This window comes from Struthio camelus, chromosome 2 (assembly GCF_040807025.1).
Source record: "Struthio camelus isolate bStrCam1 chromosome 2, bStrCam1.hap1, whole genome shotgun sequence".
NCBI classification, from domain to species: Eukaryota; Metazoa; Chordata; class Aves; order Struthioniformes; family Struthionidae; genus Struthio; species Struthio camelus.
This window is the reverse complement of record NC_090943.1, coordinates 168981516-169003149: the sequence shown is the minus strand read 5'-3', so window position 1 is coordinate 169003149 and position 21634 is coordinate 168981516. Positions and strand designations below refer to the sequence as shown.

General features: G+C 47.9%; 1 protein-coding gene and 1 long non-coding RNA gene across 9 annotated transcripts in view; one reads left to right on the top strand and one right to left on the bottom strand.

The window, feature by feature from the left end:
• Positions 1-3555: 3555 nt before the first annotated feature.
• Positions 3556-19291, bottom strand: LOC138066102 (uncharacterized). 7 transcript variants are annotated; one of them, XR_011139356.1, is made up of 6 exons: positions 19238-19291; positions 11908-17643; positions 11307-11442; positions 10316-10627; positions 9410-9465; positions 3556-4634 (listed from the first exon to the last, which is right to left on the bottom strand). It is a non-coding gene; the product is annotated as an uncharacterized lncRNA (long non-coding RNA). The 7 variants fall into 7 exon arrangements; XR_011139359.1 differs by having other exon boundaries at positions 10316-11442; positions 11908-12012; positions 15491-17643; XR_011139355.1 differs by having other exon boundaries at positions 10316-11442.
• Positions 19292-19781: 490 nt separating this feature from the next.
• Positions 19782-21634, top strand: part of PTP4A3 (protein tyrosine phosphatase 4A3) — a 72823-nt gene continuing 70970 nt past the window's right edge. Inside the window, exon 1 of one of the 2 annotated variants that reach the window (XM_068933450.1) lies at positions 19782-19870. The gene's annotated coding sequence lies outside the window, so the exon portion shown is untranslated. The remainder of the gene's footprint in view (positions 19871-21634) is intronic. The other variant, XM_068933453.1, reaches the window with a different exon arrangement.

Here is a 21634-nt window from a genome sequence, read left to right as displayed (position 1 = left end):
CACCACGGGGCTGTTCTGCGTTCACATCTCCTGAGTAGGATCTGGTCAGCAGGTCCATGCCACAGTGAGTGTTTCATATTCCTCTTCATGTCACCAGGTATGGCAGTCTTACAACAGCCAAACATATTCCTTTAGCTCAGACTGCAGGACCTCATGCTTGTAGCCCTGGGCGTCCTTGGTTGCATCCTTGGCTAAGACCATGCACTCCTAAGTATCTAAAGAGAAAAGCTATTTGTCATTCACCAGGGAAGTGCTCATTGCGGTTGTTCGCTGTCCTTGCCTTTTCGTGCATTCAACGAGGACAGACACCCCATGTCCTGATTTATCTATCCAACAAATTCAACCTCTGTAGGGGCAGAGACAGCTAGCAAAAAAGCCCAGATACTGAAACATCCCCTCATACTGCTCGAGCCATTAGGAACTGCAAATAAATTTGTAGCAGGCTGAATTTAAGAGTGAAAGAAAAATATAACTAACTTCATTTACTGGATACCCTATTTCACAATGGATAATATAGCTCTGGTCTAATAGCCATTAAACAGTCAGAATCAACAAAAGAAAAGAGCAAAGTTCCCAAGAGATTTCAACTGACAATGAATATCATACTGAATATAGGCAGGAATAAGAGTTACACTGACATCTTCACTGCCTTATACTCCGTATAATTAGTACTTTTCCCAACCTCTGTTTGGCAACTGCTTTATCAAATCTTAGACGTTCACAACAAGCTTAGAGCTGCTGGAACACCTTGCAGCCAGAAACTTTGCATAAGCTCTCATATCCTGCTGTGTTCATTATCATTAATTATCTGTATATGATTCTGGTTCCCAGAAGTATAGCCTCTCCTATCAACTGAGCTGTATTTAATCTTGGTAGAATTCAGCAGCCTTTTACATGACAAAGGCCATTGTGATGACCAAGTGAGCTCAGGCTTCTCCTCTTTAGGATAAAAACTCTAGTTCTTTAAACCTTTCCTCCTGGGTTAGATTTCCCAGGTCTTTCCACTCTTTTACAGCCTTAGAGCACAGAGCCCCAAATACATCGTCCCAAAGGAGGAATTACCACTTCCAAGTACTAAACTTTGACTTATAGGCTAGATTACAGGCCTGTTTATGCCTCTCAGTACACTATTTGCTCTTTCCAAAACGGGGTGGCCTTCTTGACTCACATTCACCTGGTAATCCATTGACCGAGCCAAGTGTTCCCCATTTTGTACTTGTGCAGTTGATTATTCCTTCCCTATTCCACATCACGCTTTTCTAGGTCATTCCTCCACAGAACTGAGACCGTTCTCCATCCCAGTTTCATCCTCCAGTGCCTTTCTCAGTCTTTCCTGACTTGGCATCGTCTGCAGATTGATCGATCATCCTCTCTACTCCTTCATCTGCTGATGGAAGCACCGAACAGAACGGGACCCGGACAGAACCATGCAGAATCATGTTCACCATCACCTTCCCATCTGGAAGGTTATTAACGGCCACATTAATAATCACCTCAGTCACCTACCTTAGCTGGGTGAGAAGAAGATCAGCGATGAAAACCTTGCTAGAGCCAAGAAATGTGGCAGCTACTACACCTTTTCTTCCCAGGAGGATTGCCACAGAAAGAATTTGATTGATTTGAAAGCTTCTTCTTGAACAATCCCTAACGTCTGTTACACATCTCCTTGGTACCTATCCTGTTTGTAAAGGGGTCATTTGATTGCCCATCACAGTCCTTGTTCTTTGTAGGACTGGATGTTTACTGCCCTATTTCCCTTGTTGGCTTGCTTAATTCCATTTCACTGTGGCTGTACACCTTATCTTAAGAGGACTCTGCTGCATGAACCTGGATCCTCTGCTTGAAACTGCCATGTTACAGGTTACCTGGCAAAAAAAGCCTCTTTGAAGTCCTGTATGTATCTATCTCCGCTAAATACTCCCACTGCCTTCAGTGAGCCTTGGATCAGGCTTTGGGTTCTCATTTCTAATCCTAGCCTATCAGACCCTAAAATAGCATTTAACTTTAAGCACTCAAGTAATAAATCACCAACTTCACTATAGGCCTGCGTAGCTTTGGTTCTGGCCCACAACATTGTTGAGGCTAAGGGTCTTCACCTGTGGGCTATAAATAGCCAGTGGTGCTTATCCACTCCAGTGAGCACCTGCAAAATGGATTCATACATAACAAAAGTTTTCAGAGTCTTGAAGAGAAGACACACGAGTCGAATCCTGCTCTCATTTTCAGGACTCTTGGTCAGCCCACAGTGACTACAGGTACCACTGCCTGGGCAGACTTAAGGCTCTCAGCTGTGATATGCTGTTACTGCTATCAGCAAAGCACCCCTTTGTTTTTTTCTCCACTAAGTTAAAATATTCCCTTGGAAAAAACCCTTCGCAACACACTGACAATTAAAATAAGCCATGGAACAAAGGCCCACGGCTGAACGTAAGCTAATTACGATGCATGCTTTCTACCTCTCCCAGGACCACCCAGTCCCAGTGGTTAGGATCAGATGAACCCGGAGGTATGACAAAGACAAACCAGCTCTCACAGGGGTTAATGAAAGTTGGAGGAGGGCTGCCAGAAGTCTTCTTTTTAACCCCATGGAATTTCCACTGGTCCTTTCGTCTTCAGTACTCAGGAGGGAAAAAGCCATGGAACGTGCTCTAACCGTATTTGAAACAACTAGTGTTCATCTAGCTGGAGAAAAGGGAGCACAGACTTTCTTTAGCGCTTCCAGGCCAAGCCCGCTCCTCTAGCATCCCATGAGGGAAGCCACTCCCCATGAAGGCTGGGCTGAGGGTGAGGGAAGACATGCAATCACAACAGCCTGATGAAGGAGCTGGTTGCCACCATCCTCCTCCATCAGCAACTGGCAAGGTTTATGTGTGTTAGTTGCTTTGTACCTGGTGATGTGACTGAGACCTGTGCTAAGCGGACCTCAGCCAGATTCCAGACACACTTAACCAAAATACCTACGTTAAGAGCTGGCTCCCTAGGGTCCTTATACAGGCAAAGAGGAAGAGTATCATTCCTTGAGCTTCCTTAGGGATCTGTAAGATAGGAAGCATGAATCCCAGACCCCTAGTTTTCTTCCTTCACCGCTTTGGGGCGAGTTGCTCACAATTACAACAGGGAGGAATCAGAGCTTGCCTATCTCCCGCTGTTCAGCTGAGACCTGCTTCAGGCTGTTCAGCTCTTTTCATGTGAGATAAAACTCATCCTCAAGCCAGTTTCTCAGTGCCATAAAAGGGAAGGGGTCCAATAAAAATGACAGGACAAATAAGCCAGCTAGTGCCAGCCCTCTATCAATCACCCTTCCCTCTGAAATGAAAAGCATAGCAACTCCCAGAGGTCTCTCCCGCCCTGAGCATGGCTTTGCAATTATAAATTATCCCAAGATTATCTCTGTCCCCAGCGCTGTCGTGTTCACCTCCTCTGTGTTTGCCGGGGGATTAATTGCTGCTGCATTGGCTGCATTGCAGAATAAAAGCTGGGGATGCTGCAAACTCCTAATTACCACCATCATTCAGTGGCAGCAAGGGGTAATAAATTTAAAGCCAAATTCGGGAGGAAACGCTTTTTATTTTAACACAGTCTGCAATTAACCAGTGCAGACTGCTGTTGGGAAGGGAATAAAGACAAATGCGACCATGCATCTGTAGGACCCGAGCAAGAACAGAAATTAAGAGTTGCACAGGGTGGGATTGTAACGTTCAAAGCTGATCCATCATGGCATCAGCAGGCACCATTCAAGGACCAGGAGGTGCTTCTTGCTCTTATCACTTCCTAGTGCAATGATTTACAGTGCCCAGCTTCATACTGCATCCTATCCCTTGACATCCTCCACTCCCACGCAGTCAGGACACCTCAATTGTGATGCAGAGCTGACGTGCCATCGCAAAGGCCACAGAGGCTACAGGGTTGACAACTCCTAGGACTCTGCCCTCAAAGGAGCTGCTCCAGGACACTCCCCACATCCAACCTCTTTCCCCGAGGGACCGCACATGTCTTACATGACTAAATGAAGAGCTGTCTTGCAGTTCAGGACAGAAGATACTTAAAAGTCTGGTGCTACTGCCCATTCTAGTGCACAGCACAGGACTTTGAGCTAGCTTTTCTTCCACTGTGCTGATGGCTGCTCAAATTCCCACAATATCTCCTGAATACTCTGCCTGAGATTGAAGGCAGTGCTAGCAGAAAGGAGGAGCTCCTTCTCTCTTCACAGTCACTAGAAACATCTCTGGACTGCAGAAGTCACCTACAGCTCCATCATCCTTGTCCATGGTGGGGACAAGCAGCAAATCCACTGCTCTTCATTGTCTCTGGGCTGGAGAAGAGTAAAGCTGAGCTCCACAGAACTGCAAGAAGCACCTGGACACCAGTATCACTGTAGTTCTGGTGCTGCAGGACTTCCATGTACAAGGAAACATGATGACAGCTCTGGACTCAGAGACTCAAATGAAACACCAGAAGCTCCACGGCCCTGAGTGGAACCGAGCTGGAAGTCTGTCAAGCTTTCTCGTGAGATTTCCTCTCTTCATCCTGGTTCTGTCTGGGCTGGAAACACCATGAGAATAACTTTCCTCCTAGCATTTCAGTAGTTCTACTTCCGGGCCTGGGCTAAACAAGGAAGTGCAGAGGCGTGGGAACTGAGGGGAGACACAAACACACGAGAGCATGATCTGAACTGCTCCAAATCTCTACGTGCGATTCACTGCCTCCATCAGGGCGATTCTCATGTAAGCTAAACCCCTCTGCCTGGATTTACACTTTCAGGTGGAAACGCTTTACTCTGCCTTCCCTGTGAGCCAAATCCTGCTCTCTTTTAGACACCAAAGCAACCTCACTGACAGGCACAGTGTTCCAGGAGTTGTACTGGTGTGAGACAAGAAAATTTGGATTAGGATTTGGATGGCCTTTAAAGACATGTAACAGCACACAGCCAGTAGACTACTGAGCACTTGGACACTGAGCCCAGACCTCCAGAGAGCCTCAGTTCTTCTGCTGCCTATCCTGAGCCATATTAAAAGGGCTGGACTCCTCAGTGCACTCAGCATCTCAGCGCCCTCAGAATACAGTGCATTTCAGGTGACTGGGGCTAAAGTGCCAGTGTGGGAGTACCGGAAACCACAGGCACTTCAAGCAACATTCACCCATTCCTCAAGGATCCAAACTCAATTACTGCTATTTGCCTTCAGCACTTACTGACCAAACAAGGTGTGTCCACATGAGTAGGTATGGCATGTAGAGATGAACAATCCTTTCATCCCATATATTTTCAGGACAACATTCAGCCATCACCACAGACTAATGCACAACCTAATATATGTTTAAACCAAACTTGCAGTATCTCAAAGCAATAAAGAATGTGGAAATGGATAGGAGGTGTTCCCACCCCAACTGGTTTGCAATTTAAAGCACTGCTCTTTCCCATAGTTCTCCACTAGACTGGAATGGAAATCTTTTTAGGATTATGTAGATCTGTTTACTAGTTTACAGGTCAGTTTCAGCCACATGAGGGTTACAAGCAGAAAGGAGAGGATACCTTCTAGTAGTACGGTCACGGAGCTACTGAGTCCATTCCTCCGGGGCATTCATCATTCTTTAATTATTGCTGTCCTAATAGCTAACATAATTTAAAGTATTCAAGGTTTCTTAGGCTTTCTGAAAAAAGCAAGTCTTTTGCATTTTTTAAGGCTCTCCAAAAAGGCAATGGATGTACTAACCTCCTAGTCCAGCAGGCTCTATCTCTCAGCACTAAGGAGCTAAGGCAAATAACTACGCTTATTTGGCTGCATGACTTGTAGGCAGAAGCTGGCCTAGACCACGGACCAAGGAGTTCAGGTGCCTCTCAGGCACCGGCTTATTTTCATTCATTCATTTATTTTCATTTTCAAACATTCTCAGAAGATGCTGGCACTAGGCAGGATAGGACTCAGTAACCGAAGAGGTCACTTCCAATCCCACAGAATCGCAGAATGGTTGAGGTTGGAAGGGACCTCTGGAGATCATCTAGTCCAACTCCCCTGCTCAAGCAGGGTCATCTAGAGCACACTGCCCAGGACCGCGTCCAGGCGGGTTTTGAATATCTGCAAGGAAGAAGACTCCGCAACCTCTCTGGGCAACCTGTTCCAGGGCTCAGTTATCCTCACATCTGAAGGGGCCCCATCTGAAGGGATCCTACTGGAGGCTTCTCACTAAGTAGATAACATCTTAATTTGAGCCCCTCAGTCCGGACTACTAGTACTGATAGCTGGTTTAAAACCCATCTTCTCTTCCTGGACAGTATTGCCTACTACAATCATCATCTAGGCAGGTGCTGTTTTCTCTCCTCTACAGCAAGCACCATTGTTAGCCTGCTCTGTACATTGGCGTTAGCTGCACCACCCTAACTCCATCCCCAGGGGCATGCTCACAGCTTCTCCAGTTTCTTATCTCAGAGGCAGAAGCAAAGTCCTGAGCCATGGGTTCCTGTCCTTTTCTATTAGAAGGGGCAAGAGAGGCAGAGAAGCACCCATGAGACATCCCACGACCCTGGTCTCTACCAGCTCCCTCCAACCTGCCCCTCTCCAAGGCACTTTTCCCTGTCTGGCACATCTATTTTAGATCTCAAATTCAGAGGGCTTCCACATATTACTGGGAACAAGAAATAGATTCTCAGTGGGAAAGCAGGGTCCTAGACCAGTGTGGTGTCAACAACATGCCTCTGAAGTTCAAAGGAGGAGGACCCAACCACTTGTTAATTCTGCTTTCCATTTGGTGATTTCTAGGGATAACCTAGCAGGGATTTTTAGAGCTAACTTTTAAAAAGCTTCTAGTAACGCACTGTGAGAATAAAATCCCTAGTCTTGCAGTCACAGGGAAACAATGCTGCTCATTGCATAATAACCCATGTGAATGATTGGACACAGATCCAACACATTAGGAAAAAAACAAGCGAGTCTCTGTGCCTTCCTAGCAAAATCACCCCTGTCTTTCATTGACTCATGCTAGAAACCTGACTATAATCTCCTGTGCTGGGATACATTATGTCTCCAAGCCCATCTTTTAGCCATGTTCTCTATGATTCAAGGATTTCTTCATGCTACCTTTTGCTAGGTGCTTTCCGTCTTTGTAAAGATTCATGTTCACTGTTTCATTCCCACTGCATTCCACTCCTTGCCCTTCTCCCATGCCATCTTTCCCAGCTTCCACAGCCCACATGAGTCCTTAAACCGGTCTTGATCTCACAGCATCATAGGCTTGAGCTCTTCAGCCTTAGCTTACTACTTTGCCCATTAGCACTTCTATTAGTTCAAAGATGCCTTGTCTCAGAGAACAGGAAGGACACCAGGATGGAAGCACAAGGTGAGGCTGGCTGTCTGGCCAGCCACATGACTGCTCCTCCAGAAGACAGGCACGTGCTGCGTAGCAAGCTGGACGCTACCTCGCATAGTCCCGCCACTAAGGGGCTGAAGAGGGAACCAAGAGGACACTGATGCGCCTTTATGCAGGCAGGAAAAAGAGGCAGAGATGAAGGTAACTCATAAAATCAAAGCTGCATAACTCAGCATGGTCAGCCGGTTATTGCATTGCGTGATTGGCCACCTGAATCACAGGAGTGGCATTCATCTCACTTAAATTTAGACATCAAAATGTAGACTTTCATGCCTGGCCATGCAGCTTCCGCTTCCTTTATAGTCTGTGATTCATTTGACCTCTCTTAGACACTACTGTAGCTTGAATCACACTCTGGTTCTTCCTATTTCTCTGTATTGATGAAAAAGGGAGCTGATGGTGACTATTTCATCTACACTCAGACAGTTAACTTTTAGATGCCAGACTAAAAGCAAAGGAATCCCATTCTGGGTATTGTCATTTCTCCTGAACTGCAGGGCTTAAAACTATCAAAGAAGGAGGACAATGACAACTGAATCTGTGGTGGGGTTTTTCATGCCAGCACTCAGAGACCATTTCCCCCCTGGCAGCTTGCTCAGCTTAATTCATGGGAATGTCTAGAGATGGGAACGCCTGGAGCACAGCAAAAAGGAGTCTGGCTCTGGCATTTGTGTGAGCAAGCAGTTCTTTATTATTTAATTAATACTAACACTGTGCAGCAACCACATATGCCAAGGGGTCTGCAGAGGTTTCTTTGTCACAAAGACCAACATACAAACCTCCACGTAGAAGGTGGGTCTAGTATCTTTGTAGCGTCTCAGATGCAAGAGCATAATGCTGAACTACAACTAGTTTAGGGGCATGTGAGGAGTTTACAAGGTATAAGGAATCTGCTCTCAAACATCGTTTCGGCTGGGAATGGGGGGACAGCCAGGAAAAGTGAGGGCGCTCCTTGGTTGGGAATCATATCACAGGCATGCTGCAAATCCTCCTGTGCTCTGGAGAGGACAGGAACATGCTGGCAGCAGGAGTGATGGGAAGAATGTGATTTCTTTTTCCCCCCAGAAAGGACACAGTTATCCCAAGAGAAGGCTACAGGTCCAGGCTGCAGAGAGGATCTCTGGGCCATGACGATGGAGGCAAAATGACTCATCAGTCCCTGGAGACTGGATCCCAGTAGGGTAGATGAGCTTTACCCCTTCACTTGGTGATGGATCTAATATGATGGAACTAGAAACCAGGTTTTCAGTATCCCAGCTCCTCACCTCCAAAAGTCCTGCCTGCTTTGAGGTACAGCAGAGTGAGGAGGGAAGGAAGAGGCTTGTGCTGAGCCCATAGGCTGCATTCAGACCCCATGGGGCTATGGCAGGGCAAGGAGGAAAGCACTGGGGAAGGAAGTCTTATGGCAAGGTCGGACAGCAGCTGTCTCCAGGAATGAATCCAGGAGCAGCATCCTCCTGGGATGGGCCAGGAGGATCCTGTGTTGACTGACTGCCCTTCCTGCGTTTGGGAGGAAATTAATCTCCCACCGTGGGCTTCAGTTTATTTTTACACCGCAAGTTAGCCCGAAGGGAAAAAAAAAATCATAAAAAAATTCTATTCCCTAAAAGGAATCGCAAATTTCACAGTGAACTAAGGAGATTAGTCAAATCCCTGTGACCGTCAGCAGTTTCACTTAGGTCAAAGCCTGGCATAACTCAATCTCTGTGAGAAGAGAGGAGAGGAGCTGCTTGGACTGCCAAGCTCCGCAGGCGGGGGCCAGTGTCTCCGACAGGGCCTTCTGCAGTATGTGGAGGGAACTATCCCCAGCAGTGAGGCAGTCCTTTTTGTAGCCCCACAGTAGAGAGGCAAACAGTCAGACTGGTCTGGACCGCAGGCAGTAAAAGGCAACGTTATCTCTCAAAGATACCACAGTGAGACCTTCCAAGCTGGGAAGCAAGAGGGGGACCAATTTCCCAGGCTAGCAGACATCAAAGACTGTGTGAAACCTTCCTAAAATGCTCACCCTGAATTTCTCATGCATGGGTGGGCATATGGGATAACTCACCATAGGGCAAGGGACCTGGAGAAAGACAGCAGTCAAGTTCTGATTAGCCTTTTGCTCTAGAGAAGAAAAAGAAGAGAACTTAGTTCAGAAGCTAAAAATAAATATACCACCCATAGGTTTAATTTTGCACAAAAATCAGCCTGAGTGAGGTAATCTAGAGTCTTTTTGGCTGAAATCATTTCCATCCCTTGGCAAACATTTTTGTTAATGGGCTCCTAGAGACATCAGCCACACAACCTTTCAAGCTGCGCATCCAATTTCATCCTGAGGATCAGTAACATGAAAAAGCTGTCATTCCATTGCCACTACGCCCACATCAAATAGAGGGGTGTTTGCAAAGGAAACCAAGGACAATCTTTGGAGTACTTTTAGGAGGAATAGGTGAACTCCAGTGCATACTCAGGAGTTTAAAACAGTCAGTACCAGGAAGGAGCCTCTTGACTCAAACAGCTTGACAGAAGCCCACAGGAAAGTCTCCTATCCTGTTGTGTGAAGTATTGCTTTAAATTGCATCATGGAGCCAAATAGGATGGGAAAGTCCATGGCATCTGCCTTCCACTGAAGAGAGCCAGGAGGCTTTTGCAATTGTTTCTCTTTTCCTGATACAGTTGCTGGTGCAGTTTTAGAAGAAAATCAACATTTTCTGCAAGTCTTTGCTCCCCTTACAGTGCAGTTTGTTCTCTCTCTGTGGCTTCTCTTCTGCATGAACTCTCCGAGTACCAACCCTGAAGCTCTAAAAAATATGAGTCAGGGCCTGGGAAATCCTTACATTTATTTAGAAACTAAAAGACTAAAAACAGCAAGAGAACCCCTAAATGTGAGGACTTTTGAGTTGCCTCGGGTATTCGATCCCTTGGGGTTCAGCGTGGGACAGTCCCATTACGGCATTTCTGGGTACTGTCACACCTGCTTTTCCATCTCTTGTTTCTTTTCTCAGGTCACGAGCTCTTTGAGACAGGCAAATCTTTATGTCCTGTGAACGCGCAGCATTCAGCACAAAGTGGTCCTGGGCCAGGATGCAGCCTCCTAGGCACCATGAGAATGAATGCAAATTATTATGGTCATGTTAGATATGAAATATATCATCTGAGCAAAAACATTTGAGGGGAACGTTAGGTAGCACACGGGGTAAAAGAAGACAGAGAGCACCCTTGGCCACGAGAGACGCCAGCATGTTCAAAATCTTTGCTGCATGCACCTGACCTAGCGAGAGCTCTCCTGCAGGGAAAAAAAGAGTGATAAAGATGATTCTAGTGGTGTTGGTGTCAAAGTGCAGCCCGCATGCAGAAAAAGACACGCAAGCTCCATTTTTAGTGAGGGACATTGTGAGAGTCCCTGAAGGCCCTCTCTGATCAGGTTCCCTCTGATCAGGTTACTGTACCAGCAAGCAGTAAATTATTCCTACTCCCAGAAAGTTTGCAGATTAAACACCTCTGAGACAGGGCACAAGAGGGAAAAGTGCCTCTTTGTCTCGACAGGTGGGAAAAACAGATCCAGAGGAGCAGAGTGACCTGAGGTCCCACTTGCCCTAGACTCTTGAAAGGTCAGAAACCGAACTGGTTCTTCCCAGGCTGTGGCTGACTCAGGGACAGGCAAGCTCTGCATGCATTGGGAGCAGCTTTTATTCCCAGGGCCAGGCTAGTGCATAGTAGAGCATAGCCTGACCAATAATGTCAGTTCGACCCGTTCCAGCCAGCCCATAGGCATTTCCAGTGTTGGCCCTCTTGTGAGGTTAGACTGCTCTAAGTTGAAGTTTCCAGCCCTGGTCCTCACCTTGCACTTACAAACACACATTACAATGAGATCACTAGCTCTGATTCGCTGGACCAAATGATCACTAGACATTTCCAGGAACCCTGTAAAACTGCCTTGCAAACTGGACGAATTTGCCACTTACTTCTGCTGCAATGATCTCTTCCAGCCCTAAATGTCCATGATCCTATGATTAGAGCTTACTTTAATCTTCCTTTAAGGAGTGGGAGCTCGGAGTAATGAGCGACGGAAGCCTGATCGCTCCTGCCTGCTGCAATGACCTGACATTGGAGACAGAAAAGCAAGAGCTACTTAGGACAGCAAAATCTTCAAAATCTCTGATCCAGGTGGAGAAGCAGGATCAAAGTCAGTGTAATGCCCGCTTCTCAGATCTAATTACGCCAAGGCTGAATTTGGCCCTGGATCTGTAGAAATAGTTAAAAAAATAGTCACACCCCTCCAACTTCACTGCAAGGTAATGGTCTCTGCTATTCCTCTGAAATGACCAAGAGTTGGGCTTGGCACTCAAGGGGGGTTCAGCTTGGGCAGATGTAATGTGCACCTTAGCTCGTGATTCTCTTTCCAATCTGACAACTGTTTCCATGCATTTCCCCACTCTCCATCTCCCGAGAAAAACCCTCACTGGAAATGCACATTTCAAAGTTACATTTCCAAGACTGCTTCGTAATAGGTAAAGTGGGATGAAATTTTTCAGGATAGCTTTGCTCGAAGTTCACTGGTCTTACCTCGCCCTTCGGTGTCAGTATCCGGACGTCCGTCTGCTCACGAATTCCTTCAGCAGTCTTCAGTTCCTCTTGACTTTGCCTTTTTGTGGTGTTTGTTTCTCTGCCCTTCTTAAATAAACCATTGGCAGTTACTATGGTAACACGCCTCATTCTTTCTCTCTCCCCCCTAAAAGACTTTTTCTATTTAGCAGGCTTTTAAAAAGACTCTATTTATACTTTCTTTTGTTATCCTGCCCTGCTTCCTTGCAGTCAGACAAGGGCAGGCACAGACTACTGCATGAACTAGCCTACGTTAGTAATAATGGCCATCCATAAACACACGAGTAAGCCATGGGGATCAAACCTGTGACCTTCACCAGGTGATGCTGCATTTCTTACATGAACAAAAAGGAAACCTCAGACACTGGCACACCACATGCGCCGACGAGAACCACTGCTAGCAGAGCCCAGTCCCACCTTCACATTCACCAGCAGCATGTTCAGGTGCTGCAAATCCCCAGAAACAGCAGTCATGTAAAAAAAACAGCACTGCTGTCACTGCAGAAAGCTTTGACCTTTTGTCCTTTCTCGGTTTCAGACATTTGCCTACTTTACTGGTAACTGGATAAAGAGAAAAATATAAGCTGTGCTCCTTTTTCCTTCTTATTCTGTAAAAAGAAGGGCTCCCTGCTTCTCTGCGCTTTCTCATTTTTAAATCTCATGGCCATTAGCAAATGGCAAGGTATATTTCCTTAAGGCTCATTATAGCATTTAAATTTGCAGTTTACAATTTATCTTAACCCTTAGTGGAAGCAGCAGGTGTCTGAATTTTTACCATGGCAGCTTTTCTCCTACTGTTTTTCAGGCATTTCTGTTAATTAAAAACATTGGCTCTGAAACAGTCCGAGTACAATTTGGTTCCCTTCTCTGTTGAGAAGCTTCACTTGCATGGTCAGACTTGTGCCGGAAACCACACGTTTTTTGGTCATCTTTAAGGTGTTCCAGGAAACATATTGTCAACAGACCTCAATTTTTGAGGAGGGAAAGCAAGCAGGAGAAAGAATCCTGAGCCTTCCCCTTCCTCCCTCCACATAAAGGCAGTTTTCAGGACTTCTTGATTGATAAAGATTGACCGCAAATGTCATAAATCCATTTTCTCCTCTCTTGTCATCTCTACAGCTTGGACAACACAAGAAACTGTGATGCTCTCAGTGTGACACTCCAGAAAGGGTTAAGATGTATAAAACTACTGCCTCAGTAAGCTTCTAGCAAAAGTGTCCTGTCCCCAGGGTAGGATCAGTTTATGAGAATTTGCTCAGATCATGTAATGTTTGTAACTTGATTTCCTGCCGGAAAGCTTCAGTGGGTGGAGTTTCTGCTGAACCAGACAGAACTAGAATTATTTCCTTCTCCAGATTGCTTGTGCATGTCCAGTCAAGCTCAACTGAATTAATAGCAACCGGCTTGTTTCCCCACCACCCCACCCCTTCCCATTCACCTCTTGCAGTGAAGAAAGGGGAGGTATGTGATAATCCTGCTGCTGGGGCAAGTGCCTGAGGAGTTGGGATGATCCCCTGACCTCAGGCATGTCCCGCTCTTTCTCTGCACCTCTCATCCATCTCTCTCGCTATACATTGTGGAGAAAGGATATCCCTAATGACCAGCCTGCTGCTCTACCGATTTCCTACATGACCTTAGGGAAGTCACTCAACCTCTGCTTGCCTCTGCTCTCTGTAAAACAGAGAACAAAACTAGGGGGAGGCTTGCTCTCCCTGCTGCTACAGTCAACATCAAACCAGGGCCCTCCAGGACTGAAAGCAAGAACCACTCCAGGCGAAGCTTAAAAATCAGTCGCTTGCAATTTTCTCTTGTAACAATGCAGATCTGCCGTGGATTGCCACAGAGGAGTTTATGACTTTTATCTGCAAGAAAGAACTGCTCTGTTGTCTCTCATACTCCCAACTGAAAACTAGGTTCATTCAATCCCCTGCCACCGCCACCCCCGGAACTGTGAGGTTTCCTTCACGTTCATCATGAGCAAAACTGAACGACCCCAGAAAGGCAAAATCGTGCTCCAGGTGCTTGGTTTTTTTTTTTTAAACAAAGTTCCAGGTTTCACCTAACCTATTGCCTAAGTGGCCTGAGCTCAACCAGAACAGGATGCTTCTGTCTATAGTAAGAGCATCCACACAAGGATGAATTGATGCCCAGGCAAGCCAAGGTCCTATGGGCATCGTACAAGAACTAATTAGCAGCCCAGTCCCGCTGTTTACCCCATGTACAGCTCCAGGACTCTGCTGGTTTTGAAATGTGCCAGTTCAAGTTACCTGGGGTTCAGCTGGTAATCTGGACACCTCATTACCAAAGTCAACACGAGACTGGCTGGGCTCCCTTCTCTCAGCCAACTTTCGGCAACACCCCCATCCTTTCGAAAGTCCTCCCCAGAGACAACAGCAAAGAAAATCATCCTGACAGAAAGAAATGAAGCACTTTTTTTTCCTCATGGGACCAAGGAGGAAACTCCTCTGAGCCACAGGGACATTTCTGAGCTTCGTGCTTCTCACCCTTTTTGCAACTGCTGTTTCCACACCAGCCTGTCAGTAGCAGAGCTTGTCTCTGCCTGAGTGTGGGTGCCCGATGCCTGGAGAACACCCTCTCCCCCTCGCACTGGTGGTATCATGCCCTTAGGATGCGTCTATGCTCTTGGTCAGTATTGCTGGTTATACAGAATGGTCCTTGCCTTTGGGCTGGCTAATTCTGGAGGCCTGGATGTGAGGCAGAAAGTGGGCCCTGCTGCATATCATAAAGGGAAGATTATGTGACTATATCCTTTAACGAGGAAAAAACAAAAAGTACTTTGAATAGGCAGATGAGGTTGGTCATAGATAATTTCTGATCGTGAACAGGACTCTTACAGCATGCACCCAGGTTTCCAGTGCCCAACAGAAAGGGGTATGGATGGAGCAACCAGCTGTGCCCCCACCAACTTTCTTAAACTGAAAGACTACTTCACCTTTTGGAAAAAATAGGATAAACTTTAGGACCACAGCCGGCAGCATCACTGAGATCCAGACTTCAAATCGTCATCTATTACTGTTACTCTCCCCCTCCCCTCGCCACCTCTTGCACATGTGGGAATGTGCATGTACGGTTCTGTTTTCTTAACTGCAACCATTTTGCAGACCACCTTCAGACATGGTAGGGACCACCAGTGGTGCAGGGACCGCATGCGAAGAAGCTCTGCCCTCGGAGACCCACCCTGCCTTCCCTGATGTGGTTAAAATGGCATTCCACGTCACGGTGCCTGCAAAGACTTAACCATGTTCTCAGCGCAGGCAAAAGCCCTAGTCTATGCCCTCTGCCTGAGAAAGAAGGACTGAGCTTCAGCTGGATTGGAGGGCAGCTGTAATAAGCCAGGCTATATGCAGCTCTTGGTAGTGACACCTCTGTAGACTCCCCCATCTCTCTTTCATGCAAATGCAACCTCTTAGTTTCTGTGTCTAGTTCTTGCTGATCTGAAATCTTTGTTGGTTATTAATACCCGGGGAATCTGTGAAGTGCACACACAAAGTTTTGATGAGTGTGGGAAAAAGAAAGGCATTACCACGTATGGATGAACTTCAGTTTCGCTCATGTGCTGAATACAGGTCAATTAGTCAGTGCCTTCAAGTGAATTCCAAGTGCCAGTCCAGCTACTGAATGACTCGTCCTGAATAGGTAATGCTGCCTTTTCAGCCTCTCCTGGAGGAAAAGCTAACTTAAAAAGAAAAATCTGAATGAGAACTTTTGCCTAGCTTTTGTCCCTCCTCAGCTCTCCCAGAAAGAAAAAGCATCCACTAGGCACCGCACAGCAGCTTCCAAGACCTCTGCAAGCTGGAGAAAACCATGTTGCTTGTAGGGTAGGTGAACATGACATCTGTGTTAGGACGGGTGACTGGATGTTGTAATCCCAGAGGAACACAGTGTGCTAAGAGCTCCACCAGTCCGCTTGCTCTGTAATCTCCCTTCTGTAAACTACACTGTCAAGCTTTGCATCTGTTCAGCTGTAGGCTCTCATGGCCCGTGGAGAAATGAAGAAGAAGGATATTGCAAAAAATCTATCGCTACAGGAATAACGTTGCTCACCTGCAGCGTAAGCCTCAAAGTTGTTAGTTATACAGAGAGACTTTGGAGAGTTGGCTAACCATGAGCAGCATTAAAGCATTTCGTGGTCTGTTCTGCTTCAGTTGCTGGAGGAGTTCTTACCCCCAGGTGCAAAAGCCCCAAGTGAAGCTCTATTGAAACAACTTTTTTTTTTTTTACGCTCTCAAGGATAAAGTGACATGAAGTGGTTGTGTTTATCTGGTTGCAGCCTGAAATCAGAACTAGTAACATGCTACCTACCATGAGGCATGGCAACAATATTTACTTTCAGGACTATTTGAAGCTCAACCAACTTCTCTAAAATTTAATAAACAAAGCAGACCTAACTTTTAAGCTATTTCTGAGTCCAAAAAATTGCATATGGTTTTGAAGACTGAAGAAAAATACTTGGTGTAGAGAGTCAAGATAGAGACTCCAGTGGCTGAGAAATTTAGTGGAGCACTTGCTCACTTTAAACAGTTAGTGGACGGGAAGAAGACATTGGTGTTTAGACATTAATATTGACATGCCAGGAATCTCTGTTTTATTTCCTATCCTGGAGGGGCAGTTACTCCTGTAACCTTTTCAAAACAGAATTATCAATTTTCTGCTGCTTCCTCCTCTAACACAGCAGCCGTGAGAAAGTATCGCCTGCAGATGGCAAAAACCAGCTTTTCTCCCATCAGTTCAGCGTTATGGTGCTCTGGCTCGAACAAAGCTGTATTTTGCTGAAATGGAAAGGACAGAAGGGGTAGTGAAGGGCCATGGAAAAAAAGATTAAAGAAACTCAGACGAAGCAGGTGCATGGATGCCACTTCAAACCTTCTTGCAAACATGGAGGCTACATAGACTTGACCCAAGAAGGTGTCCCAGCTGCAATACAAGCACTTTGACAATACACACATTTTAAAACATGGTCAGGCCTTCCACTAACTCTAAGGGAGATAATAGCCCTCTGGGATTAGTATCCGCACAGAGGTTAGTCCTTCCTCGTTGCTTTTCAGTGCATTACATTGAAAAGTATGCTCCAGGATGCTAACATGCATAGGCGATTGTCAATATTCATGCTGAAAATCCATTCAAATTCAGGAAATTACAGCTAACATGAAGTCCACTTGATCCTCTTAAGGCAGCGACCTGATTGTAGAACCATTTCTCTCTGCTACTGCCTTTTTTCCTAAAATACAGAGAAGCGAGGCAGGGCTCAGCTGCCTGCAGAAGATAGATTCAGGCTTGACAAGAGACCTGAAGGTGTTACTCAGGTTTTACATCAATTTTTAATGCATTCATTTTCCCTCCAGCTTAGAGTAGACAAATGTTCACCTACTGAAGAACAGCAGCATAACTGGTATGAATTTACACCCCCGGCCATGAAGCTAAGCTTTCAGACACAGCAAGCCTTGGGCCTCACCCATGCAAGAAAGATCAAGCTGGGTTTGACAGCACTTCTGAGGCGATGTGGTGGAGGCTCACGCTGTTGCCCCTTTTTCTTCTGCCAGAGCTGTCAAGCTGCGATTCTGCTTGAGCGCTAGCATTTGCCATGTGACGTTTTCAATGGTAAGAAAATAACAGCTTGCCAAACAGCACTCTCAGGTTTTCCCCTAAATAAAAACAGATTCCTGGCATTTGCTGCATCTGAAAGAGAGGCGGGTATATCATATTAACAAACAGTAAGGGATACAGAAAAACAAACATACTCATTCAGAGCCAAATGCAGTTCCCCATCATGCCTGGGAATCCCCACGGAAGGAAAAGGGATCCTGCTGTTTTAACAAGAAGGGATTTGACCAAAAATACCAAACTAACTAGAGCAGCTGCAAAGTTGTTTTTCTGTGTGCTGGGGCTTTTTTGTTTGTTTGCTTCAGTCTTCAGTTTTTTGCTTTTAAAGAAAACACTTGACAGGGTCGCAGACTGGTTTCTCAGACGGTCCTACGGAGGACTGCTTTCCTCCAGAGCTTTCACGAAGTTTTGTCAGACTGATTTCAAGCATCACCAAAAGCCACGTTCTGAATATTTCATCAAAGCATTAGCGTGACTAACATAATTTTCTCACTTAGAAATAAGTGGCTGGGAATCAAAGAGCAAAACCTAAATGTCAGTAGCGAGGGAAATAACAATTTGGTTTCCGTTTTCGGTGCAGTACTGCAAGGTGTGGATTCGCTGATGGCTAATAAAGGCTGAGCTTGTGCTATGGTCTTCTCCTCAAGAGGGGAGGGAGAAGGAGACAGGTAGGAGCGCTGCTGGGTATCCTTGCAAATTACCTTCAAACTAGCCGCCTATTTTAAGATAATTTTCTATTGCAGAAATTCAGGCCTTCTGATATCCTCTGAAATCCATCAACAGATTCAAAAGTTTTAGCAAAGGACCATATATTTTTATATGCATTTATACACAGCCGCTGGAGTTGCACAAGACTCATTTCTTTAAGGAACTGCTTTAAAACTGACCTCTGCCCTTTGCTGATTTTGCACGATGCCTTACAAAATTCGGAAGCTTTTCTTTCCTTTTTTTTCCCTTGGAAACGCTCAGTACGTCAAATCTGCCTTTCTCACGTCTTGCTGGAGGATTCGTGGTAGGTCTCAACAGGTGGGTCCTTAACTGAGGAGCTGGCCTCCTGACCCTTTTGACAAAGGCGTGCTTTTAGAAACGTAAAGCACTCTCAGACCGTTCTGGTTGAGAAGACACGGTTTAGAAGACGCTGTCAGGGAAGAGGGGGAAAAAAACCCCAAACCCTTCAAATTAAAGCGTATCTTAGCATCGCCCAATATCCAGCTCCTTTTCCTTGTGCGACCTCCTGATAAATCACCTCGTCCCTGCGTACCTCAGTTTGTCACCTCTAAAACGCCTATCGTAACACTCCTTTAATGCCAGTGGAGCACTTGGCTGCCGCAGCGACGAGCTCAGCCAAAAGACCCCCCCCCCCCCCATAAATCAAAAATAAGTGAAAGAGAGGCAACTAGCGCTGGGGCGCCCTGTTCTCGTTCGTTTGACTTTACCACAGTTATTTATATCACGCCGTGGACACATCACAGGGATTTATAGCCATAAAGCGCCACATCAACAACCTAAGGCAAGGCCCTGACCCGAAAAGTGGGGGACCTGCAGCGCCCGAACCACCCGCGTCTCCAGGGCGGTGACCCCCGACGCGGCACCGTTACCTTTTGCGTCCATCCCCTGCTGCTCACGGCAGCCGCGACGTATTAAATTTAACGTTTATATGGAAATTTACCGTTTGCAGCGCTCCAGGCCCTCCCGCCGGCCACCCGACCCCGCTCCTGGCCCCGCCCCTCATCTGGCCCCACCCCCTCTCACTCAAGGCCACGCCCACTAGCCTCCTTGAGCCCCGCCCCCTTCCCTAATCCCCGTGCCTAACCCCCTTCTCTAGCCCCGCCCCTTTCCTCTAGCCCCTCCCCATTTTCTGGCCCCCCTTCCGTGGCCCCAAATCCATAGCCACGCCCATTATCTGGCCCCTCCCCTTTTCGTGGTCCCGCCCCTTTCCATACCCCTCGTTCTCCAGCTCTATTCTCTAGCCCCGCCTTTCTCCCGCCCCTCCCTCTCCTAGCCCCGCCCCTGCTCCAGCTCCTCCCGCCACCGGGCTCCCAGCGCTCTTCCTATTGGCTCTCCTGCGCCCCACGTGACGCCGCGGCGGGCGGTGCCGGCCCGGCGGCCGAAGGGGGCCGCGGCGAGGTGAGGCTCGGCGGGGGGCGGGGCCCGGCTGGCGGGGGCGGGGCCGGGGCGGGGCCGCGAGCGCGCGCGCGCGCCCGCGCGGGGGCCGGCGGCGGCGGCGGCGGCTGCATGTGCGGCGGGCGCGGCGGCGCGCGGAGCGGGTCTGCGCGGGCAGCGCGGCCGGGTCGGCGAGCAGGTCGGTGGGCGGCGGCGGGCGTCCGCGGGGCGGCGCGATGGGGGGTGTGGGGCCAGGCACGGCGGGGGGCCCGGGCATGGCGAGGGGGCCTGCACGCGGCGCCGCATGGCGGGGGTGGGGGGACCGACACGGCGCGCCGCACGTTGCAGTCACGGCGTGGTGGGGGGACGTGCACGGCAGTGCGCGGCGCACCCGCGGTGGGGGTGTCTGTGCGCGGCGGTGCACGCTGCAGTCACGGTGGCGGCGGAACCGTGCGCGGTGTTGCACGCTGCAGTAACCCCAGTTGGGAGTCGGGAGAGGGGGGTGCACGGCGCTGCACTGTACAGTAACCCCGGGGGGGGGGGGGCTGTACACGGCCGTGCACGCTGCAATAATGGAGGTGGCAGGAGTTGGGGGGGGGCCATGCATGGAGTTGTACACTGCAATAACCCCCCCCCCCGCTTTGACGAGAGCCTTGCACGAAGCTGCAATGAGTCTCGTGAGTGTTAGCACGGCACTGCACACTGCAATAATGCTGTTGGTGGCAGCAGGGGTCATGTACGGTGTTGGGATAATCCTGGTGGTGGTGGTGGCAGTGGAGGTCATGCACACTGTTGTAATAATCCTAGTGGTAGTGGTGGCATCGGGGGTCATGCACGCCGTTGCGATAATCCTGGTGGTGGTGGTGGCAGCAGCAGGGGTTGTACATGCCGTTGCGATAATCCTGGTGATAGTGGTGGCAGCAGCAGGGGTCGTGCACACCGTTGCGATAATCCTGGTGGTGGTGGTAGCAGGGGGTTGCGCACGATGCTGTGCACTGCAATCATGCTGGCGGCTCTTCGACAGGTTCCCGCCACGCTGCGCTAATCGGTGTCAAAAGCATGGGCCAGCAACAGGGCTGCAGATCAGGAATAGCAGTAGCGCTAGCCTCTCCTGCGGAGCTTTATATGGCCCGTTTCCGTTAGGCTAACAATCCTTTTCCTGGCCTGGTCATTTCGCTGGGGCTTTGAGAGGTCGAGGGGCCGCAGTGTGCAGCTAGGCAGATCGTTTAGGAGAAGGGCTGTCTTTGCAATGCGTCGTTCCACGGTAGGTAAAGTGGATTTTGTGCACCGCTAGAGTTGCTAATCCCAGCAATTAGCTGAAATCTGGCAAGTTTGTGCTTCTGCCAATTTCCACTTAATTCAGTTACAGTTTCACCTTTCCACTCAAAGGAGCCGAAACGTAAGCGAGGCGAATGAGCGTCAGGAGTTTGGGAGTCGGTTGTACATGCAAGCGTGGCATCCTTCTTGCTGAAGGGGGATCAGTGAGAAAACAGAGCCTGAAATGAAGTCTTCATAGCTATTGATAGCAATGGAAAAAGAGTAGCTCTGGGCAAGTGGAGCCAGTACCTTTTTTATATAGTGAATACCAAAGATCTCCCTATCCTGTTGTGAACTCGGTTTAAATTCCACAGCTTTATTGATTACTAAGTTTCTGGTCTTATCGCTGCTAGTGCTGGACATTGGAAATACCACAGGAGGATTTAAAGTTGGGACTGGTAGACCCGCAGCACCAATATCCAGCACCAGTCGCTATATGCATCCAGTAACTAACTCATCTGTTGTCAGTAGGCTTCAGAGTTCACTGCTCAGTGACTTCTTACGAGTGCACCAAAGCACGTTTAGGTTCTGCTGGATGTCTTGAGGGCAGGTTGCCCAAGCGTTTGCCTCTCAGAGAGCCGGAAAAGCAGGAAAGCCTGGTGGGCTCCTGCCCTCGTGCACAGGGACACTCAGAGATGCCTCACCA